Below are 9,101 nucleotides of genomic sequence, written 5' to 3'. Positions count from 1 at the left end.
GAAATTGATTGGAGGTGGGTGAGCTGATTATCCTCAATACTTCCCAACTTCAAAATTAAGCCTGTCATATATCTAGAAAGTACATAATCAGAAGCTCATCCATCAGACCCCTGTGACTACATCCTGGTCTCAGCCGTTGTGCTTCCTTGAAACAACCAAAGAGGGCGTTATTTCTAGATGCATTTCGTGCCAGAAGACAAATGTTTAGAAAAGAATAATAATAATAAAATCCAGTTAATTTTGACTCAACTTTTTAAAAAATATTTAATTAAAACATTTATTGGCAAATTTAATTTACTTCTAATTACTTTCAGTAATAAATATGTCATTATTACCTACGTGGTACAGAATGTTATTTGCATCAGACTTCATTCCACGTTCTTAAAACAAGAAATGACCCATGTAAAACTAGTATTTATGTCCATATTACTCTAGTAGTGCTAGGTTTGCATGATAAAGTTTCCTTTTTAAGGCATATTTGTCCATGTGATAAAATATTGTGGTCCATATTCTTTCCTAAGTTACATTACCTTTGAATAGTTCACTTGTAATAGTAAAATAAAATTTAAATAAATAATTTTAAAAATCCAGCAACCCTGCAAATTGAAAATCTGTGGAAGAACATAGGAAAAGCACTACTGAAGAATTTTCAAATCACCTGAATAATGTTGCAGACTCCATAGCAACTTTCTGGTGGCATGGTCAGAACACACCTCCTTTTTTCTATCCCAGAGCAGCTAGGCAAACTCCCATGACCAGTTACATCTTGTGAGTAAGGTTTTCTGCTAACCTCAGGCTCAGCTCTCCCAGCTTCACTCTCTCCTCTTCCTCACTTTCTAAGTTATTGTCTGTGTGTGTGTAGCTTATAGCATAAAGCTGAGGTCCTGCTGTTTAGTTAACATCTGTTCCTGATTCCCAGGAGAGTGAGAACTCTCCTGGAGGGAGATTTGCAGTATTTCAGTAATAACAGACCAAACCCGTACTGTGGCAACAGGTGTACATTTGAATAGATCTGAGAGGGAAACCAAAAGGAATGATGTCTTCTATAGACTTTTACAAATAAAAAGTACAGGGAAAACAAATACCTATTGCTGCTTGTTTTATTTGAGGTAAGGGGGAAATAAACACTGAAACCCAAAAACCTGAAAGGAAAACCTCACGTGGTTACTACATCAAAACAGTCACACATCCATATATTTCATCTAATGTTAGATTAAGCTACTTGCTCTGCTTTAAGAAATGAGTGGTGATTACTAGAGTCAAAATTTCATTTCCAGTAGAATCGAACTTCTTTTACTACAGAGAAAATAAATGAGTAAATGAACTGCTTGGTATTACTCAGTACAGAAAGCTGCTACTTTCAGCAAAAGAATCCCATACTGGTTTTCAATCCAGCTGGAGTTGAAGTGTTCTTTTAAATTCTTTTTTGTTTTTTTTTTTTTTTTTGAGTTGGTGAGAAACACCACCCTTCCACGTGCTTACAGTATCTGAGCACTGTGAGAGCATTTCCATTGCCTCCACATCAAATCCGTACATTTCTAGGAGCATTCTGATTTGGCACTCATTTGTATCCACATCCCCTATTGCATGGATTGCACATAAAGAAAGATGCATGCCCTGGCTATAGAGACTGACCAAGAAACAGTCAACAGCACCAGTTGTGTTCTGGTATTTGTAATTCATCTGTGCTTTTTATGGTAATGACACAGACATCAAACTATCCAGCGTGAAGCATTTATTTTTATAAAAGGTGTAAAAGTAAATCTATGGGTGACTTGAAAATAAGTGATGGAGAACCATGATCCTAGGAAGCTTTTTAAGGAGATGCCTACCCTTATAGATATGACAACAGTGGTACAGGAAACTCAAACTTAACACTGTTAAAGACTGAAGTGCTTCACCAAGAAGTATTAATTTGTCCTTAAAATGCATGAAATCATCTTGTATAGGTATGATGACCCTCGTAGTACACATAAATCATAGTGGTACATGATGATGATTACTGTCTATTCTTACTGAACTAGTATAAAGAACTCATGAAAAGAGCTGTCATTGACTTACTTACAGAAGTCCTTGTCACGTAAACACTTAACAGAATTTAAGACATTAAGATACATTTTGTTTTGGTTTTTACATGGCACAAAGAATTTTCTGTATCAGCAGCAAATCGCTGTGACTTGAGGAAAAAAGGATTTCCTCATTTTCAAATCAATTTTGTATTTAAATAGACGTCTTTAGTATCAAAAATAACAATAAAATTTAAATTTCCATACTAGTCTTCAGCACCTATTTTGAGAAACCAAGAGAAAATTACAACCTGAAATTGAACTACTTTATTCATATGGATATACTGAAAGTTGTTTACTGATTAATATCCCTATATGACCAAGTTTCTGCATATCTATTCACAGTAAAATTAAATCAAATCAGTATACTGTTACATGTTCTTTCAAAGTTCTGCTATGAGCCTTAATATTTCTCATAGATATTCTCATTTTTATAGAATGCTTGTCAAAACACAATTCTTAATCTATGTCAGACAAAAATTGCATTATATGACATCTCTGTTGCACCTCAACGTTAATTTTAGGATTTTAGGATCTTTCCCTGATCCTAATTGAAAATCTTTGGCTGATTTCATGTTTTGAAAACAAGAATGTATACCTATCTATCTCAATCCAGCAATACAGAAAATAGTATTTTTAAGATTTCTGTTCCTGGGGTTTCCAATAACTATCTCCATACAGGATAAATCTCTCCTATGAATACACAAATAAATCACATGTCAGTGTGCTCTAATATGTGCTTCTGTGTCACAGTGAAACAGCAAACATACTTCAACATTCAAATTCCTTTGCTACGCTCCATTTTACAGAATCAGCTTAACAAAAATCTGTTTTCCATCTGTTTCATACATCAACAGCAACAGTCATTTATTCCTTCTCAACTTATTCCCGCTTATCTAGCTACAAAAGATAATCCACCATATATCAGATAAAACAGCTTAGTTTCTGTAAGTGTCTTCTTACAGAGCCAGGCCCAGAGAGAAAGAAAGCAAGAGCTTAATGTCTTGGCACGTCTTTCCATTACCATCAAGGTAATTCAAGGTAGCATCTTTCATAGGAGAAAACCATAAAATATATGTGTCAAGTTCTACTCAAGAAAAAAATATAATGCTATAGTCAACCAAAAAGTACTTAAGACCTATACACCTCTATATGGGAACAGTTGAGTCACAGCATGAACCCCTGACTGAGCACCTGGGGAAAGGACCTGATCAGCCCTGGCAGCACAGGTGAAGGCAATTCAGCTGTATGACTGGAGGGAGTGGAGCCTGGCTGCACCTCTCTTAGACCTCATTTAAGGGCTGACTGCCACTGGGGAAGGATTTCTCTCTAGAGATCTCTTCCTAGTGGAGTTTTCCCCTGCAAACCTGCAGTCTTCTGCTACAGGTGAGCAATCTTGTTCTTTTCCTTCATAGCACCTTCCTGTTATGCTGGTCCTGCTGCCATCACATCTCTGTTGTAATGCCTTTCCTATTGTATTGATCTCTCCAATTGCTATGACCTCAAACTCCAAAACTATTTGCTATTTTATAATCCTAATATTTTCTCACTGTATGACCTCTCAATGCTACAAATATATTTAAAGGATAAACACATCACGGTTCTCTCTGAGCAGCTATGTCCTCTCCCCTCAAACAGGTTTTCAAGAGGTAGTTAAAGTTTTAAATCTTATTTCATTATTTTATTAATTGATGTATAGATATTATTACTTACATCTCACAACTTCATTATCATCTACATAAAAATTGTTTCTCCCTTTTTTCCTTCCAGATATATTTATGAAGTAAGAATTATACTGTGGGTTTATCTTTAAGCCACGGCACTGCAAAGCCTAAGCATCATGCTAATTTCTGGCTTTAAAGCAGAGCTTACTTTTCACTGAAGAGTAAGAGACTATAAGGGAAAATTGAGGTTTGCACAATTATTTCTGTAACATCAAATGAACATAGTGGAACTGGAACGAAATAAATAAGTTTTCTAGTACACACAGTGCAATACTTCAAGACAAAATACCAGAATCAAGAAGGCTTATGTTTTGTTTTTCTAAAATGAGAAAATGTTTGTTTGCCCTGGTTATCATGCTTATTTTCCTTGTAACACTTTAATAACTATTACACTCACCTGAATTCTTTGTTTTAAATCCAAAATAAGAGACAAAATACCACTGAAAACTTCTGAGGAATGTTTAACTCACCTTCCAATGCACTCAAATTACTTTCCAGGTAATAAAGCATACAATCCTACTTCAGCAATATGTTAGCTGCCCTCACTTCAATGAACACCCTCAATACTCCTAATAATTTGGACTATACCGGATGCTAGTACTGAGAATTTACTGGATAGCATTCTCAATTACTATATGAATACTATATAAAAGGACTACTTTGTGATTAATGGGGATGTAAAAGGTAGGCAAACACTCTCTAAAGCAATTATGAGAATAAGAGATTCTTAGACAAGTCAATAAATCACAAGTCTCTTAAACATTGTAATTAATCTTCTATTTGTAAAGAACAAACAGCCAATGTACATAAGCAGTACTACTCATTACTGGCTCTCCCACTTTAATAACCCAACAAAGCAATTGAAAGTCTGAGGTGAAGCCAAATCATTTTAATTTTTTTCTGTAGTAAAGAAAAACAAAGTAGCAGAATGAAGATATTTGCTTTGCACTTACCAGGAGCGTAGCTATGAAGCCATTTCATTTTCTGTGCTTGTTAAGTTTCATTCTTATTCTGGAATACATAAGTGAGCAAAAGATATCACTATGAAATTTGAGTGTAAAGTAAACTAATAAAAAAAGCAATATATACTTAAAATAAACTCATATATTGAGTAGTTTTTAGAGGTCTGTGACTCCTAAGGTTATCATTTTCTCACAGGCATTTCTGCATTTACATCTGCTTTGACAAATATAAATACATGCATTCAAGCATTAAATCCTTGCAAGGAAAGTACAAAACTAGGTTATTTGCCTTTAAAACCAGAATGAATAATTAGAGCTGTGAACTTGGAAAGCCTTACTGCTCTGCATTTTCCACATCTGTGTAGGAGTAAGGACAGACATTGGCACGGGGAAGCACATCTTTACTTGAGCTAGCAGAATCCTAGCATGAGATTGCTTAATGATTATTGGAATGGAAGTATTTTTACTATTTCTTACACACACTTTAGTTTCAACTTCAGTTAGCATCAAAGAATAAAATGGTTTCCAAGGCTAGCGTGTGCATTTTCTTGTTCACAGAGCAATAACAAGCAGGTGATTTAAATATCATAGAAGTGTGTTTAAATTTACGAAATACCTGTTTTAATGTCAATTTATAAAGTAATCAATAGCCACTTCAAGTACATTCATGGCAGAACTTATATTGTGACAAGTTGTCAGAAGCATAACATCAGGATTTAATGGAAACATATAGAGACCTATAATACTCTTTTACTGCAGGTGGCAACTACTAATGTTCAATAAGACAGAGAAAAAGCACAAAACCACTTCTTTTTCAGTACTCTCTCCTCCTACCCAGGAACACAAATAACTGCTACAAACTGCTCTACGGCAACACTACCAAACAGGTACTTCTAAAGTTTTTGTGTCATTTAATAACAAATCAAAAACCCAGGGGGAAAAAAAATATGTAACTAAATTCAAAACTGGGGGTCGTGGCTCATCTTCACAGTAGTTCTAGAGAGAAACTACATTTGCCAAAAAAAGAAAAGCACAGAAGAGTCACTTGACATCTATTGTACAAAGAAAAAATATTTGTATGAATTTGCAAGCAAATGCAGATTTAGGTGTCTGCGGAGTTGAGTTAAAAATTGCAGTTCAGAATGTTTGCAGGAACCGGCAGAAAGTTCTATAGCAGGGGAAACAAGCTGCCTTATATTTGAAATACAAAAACTAGTCTTCTGGTTGCTCCGTTGTGAGGCCGCCTTCTTTAACAATGGAAGCACTGCAGGTAACAATTGGAGAATGTCTTAAACAAGTGGCAATGTTGCCTGGGGACCCCGAGCCAGGCTTAAAGAAATGTCTAACATCATATCTCCAAGGGAAAATGAAAATACGTGGCTTTGATTCCCTCTGACAGGAGCTGAAGTTTTTGAGCCTGTTGTAACACCCACAAGATTTAGTAGATAAGGAAATAAATCAAGGGCCTACCCTGACACCTACAGTATCAGGTAAGGCACCAAAGGCCTTACCAAAAGCTACGCCAAGATCCATGGCTTTGGAAGCAGGATTCTGTCTCTTTCATGGTTCCCACTGTTTGAAGTCAATCCTCTATATGTCTTGCTTGTCAGTTATCCAAACTTTTCAAGGAGAAATAAATCAAACTGGTCAAGTAGCTGTTTTTATAGTTATTTTTCTTCCATTTCCTCTTCCACTTTTCCCTCACCCTTCTGAGGTCTGATTTTTAAACTGGATTTTTTTCATTTCTGTTTCACTGGGGGAATTCACTACAAACACCTTACGTGTTTGTGGTAGGTGAAGTGACAAGCACCCACGGCCACGGAGTGTAGAAACAAAGTGGCTTTTTTGTTGGTTGTTTTTTTTTTTTTTTTTTTCAGGTAAATTTCTAATCAATTATCATTACTACTGAAGTACAAATATTTGCACTCCCTTGTGACTTCAAGGTTGAGTAGCTGCTGGTAACTGACTGCAGTTGCTAAAGCATTAAGAGCTTTTTAGAAGCATGAGAGTTCTTCAGAAAATATTACCATATTTTGCATGAGATGTGTTGAAGGGATGCAAAAAGCAGTGAATAGGCCTGCAGGGGCATCTTTGTGACAAAATGCACCTTTAGTTTTAATGAAATTTTATTAAAGAAGAGTTTCTGAAATTGAGTTAACTTCTTTTTTAGAAATGCTAACATAAATGGAACTCCTTAGAATCCATATTAGCACAGCTGAAAACAGAAACTCCTTTTGTCTTCACCTGTGAACTTTAAGTTCAGTCTCAGGTCAGAAGCTAACTAGAATAGAGAGACAAATGCTGCCAGAGGTATGAATAAAGAAACCACTCTTCTGTTATGTAGTAAACAGAAGGAATTCAGCTCAGAATCGTTATGAGGTTGTTTCTGAGATGCTTCTTCAAATGAACAGCTTCCCAAGTAGAGTGCAAGGAGTGTGTGAAGGCAGGATTTCATTTTCTTTCTTTTAACCTTTATGCAAGTAAACTAGGCCAGCTACATAAGCCACAGTGCTCTGCAGTGTGGCACAAGACACAGGCACAGTAAAGACAGAAACATCTATGATAGAGATAGGAATATCCTCCACGTTTTCTCCAATTGAAGCAAGTTGCTATGGGAAAGAAACTGTTTAAAACAGACCTTTGGATTTCTGTCTGAAGACAACTTGAAATAAAGCTATCTAACAACTTTTTTGCACACAGTAAATCCATGACTTAAATTGTATTTGCTCCTATTTGTAATTCCTTAAGACTGTGCTAACCAGAAGGCTACGAAGACAGATTGTCAAAGACAGCTTCTCTAACATCAAAAATGCTTCTTAAACTCCAAGGACGCCGTAGGCTGTCCCGTATATTGAAATAATGATGATAATTGAACCTCATCACAGAAAGCAAAACCAACTGCTTCTGAGGATTTAAGGAATGCCATCTTCTCCACAAAACCCTTTCACTGCAAAATACAAGTACTTCCAAAAATGTTCACTATCCTAGCTAAGTAGGAACATACAACAGAAAGTACATAAAAGAAAGACTGGACATTTTCTTAATTATTAGGATGAATCAATCCCTCTTTCCTGCTAGCTTTGGCTGTCATTTATATCTGAAAATTAATTATGGCAGTAGATGTATTACGCTGTGGCAGTAACATTTGGGTACCATGTAACATTTGGGCAATCAAAAATACCTACAATCTCCTAAGGAACTGGGTTTGGATCCTCCACAAACAATACCTAAACAGCAACTTTACTGAACATACTGAAATAATTTCCAATGCTAATTTGCACTCAAGTTCAAAGATTGCCAGAGATCTCCAGATATCCAGAATGCTTTTTTGGAGTTCAATACATTATGGTAGTGATGCTATTGATTAAGAGCAAAACCTTAACATTAAGGTCAGATGTGCTTATTGATTTTTTTTTATTTTTTTAAAGGAAGACTTAGTATGAATGCTAATGGCTAATGACTAGAATCGTAGATTTGTAAGTCCATTTCACAAATTAAATCAAAGCAGGTTCTCTGTCCCCAGAAGCTAAGTTAAATAAGCATAATGCCACATCTGATCTAGTCTAATTCTTACTGTCTTTTATAGGACTGTGAAAGAAAGTCTGTCATGAACCCTTTCAGAAAGGAAAAAATCTAAGTAGGAAAGTAGAAATAACAAAGGTTAGGTTGCAGAAGTATCTGAACAGATACTATGCAAGGACAATCACAAATTCCAATTGCATATACATTACCCACAGCATTACACTCACACATCTAACATCATTAGGAGGCTGAGGAATGAGAGCATGTTTACTTTTCTAGAGTTAAAAAAATTGTGCCATTACTGAAATGCTGCAGTCTTCCACAGCAACATTTGTTACATTTATTACTGGCAAACATTATCTCCCATTTAATGATCTAATTTTCCTGAACTGACACCACTGAAAGTTTCTGTCTGTAATGGCAGACTGCAGAGATATTCACATCACTCGTGATTCGGATGATGTGTAGAATACAGAAAACACCAACTCCTTTGTTTTAAGTGCTAAAACTCCACACAAGCATAGACATACATGATTCTTCCAAAATACTGCATTCTTTAGCCTGCTATAACAGAAAACATTTAAAAAATAGCTAGGAGCATTTCCCTGTCAAATTGGGCCCTGCGTCCAGTGACATCTACATGTAGCACACAATTGTTACATGCTCATTAGAGCTTCGTGTCAGTGCCAACTCAATAAAACAAACCAACCTCAGACTGAACACAATGCCAATGCCAGGCAGCTCTGCTCTTTCCCTACAGTACTGACAGTCATTAGAATTGTTGACCATGAAACCACTCTCTATCCTTGTCCTTTCCTCCATCTCAT

General features: G+C 35.9%; 1 long non-coding RNA gene across 1 annotated transcript in view; it reads right to left on the bottom strand.

Annotated features, from left to right (window-relative positions):
• LOC128081901 (uncharacterized) overlaps nt 1-9,101 on the bottom strand; it is an 82,393-nt gene that overhangs the window by 52,228 nt on the left and 21,064 nt on the right. The window contains exon 3 of the long non-coding RNA XR_008207457.1: nt 4,744-4,801. This is a non-coding gene — a long non-coding RNA (uncharacterized LOC128081901). The remainder of the gene's footprint in view (nt 1-4,743; nt 4,802-9,101) is intronic.

The sequence above is a fragment of the Tympanuchus pallidicinctus genome, unplaced genomic scaffold (genome assembly GCF_026119805.1).
Source record: "Tympanuchus pallidicinctus isolate F22 unplaced genomic scaffold, pur_lepc_1.0 scaffold22, whole genome shotgun sequence".
NCBI classification, from domain to species: Eukaryota; Metazoa; Chordata; class Aves; order Galliformes; family Phasianidae; genus Tympanuchus; species Tympanuchus pallidicinctus.
Note: the sequence above shows the minus strand (reverse complement) of the source record. Positions and strands in the feature narration are given on the sequence as shown.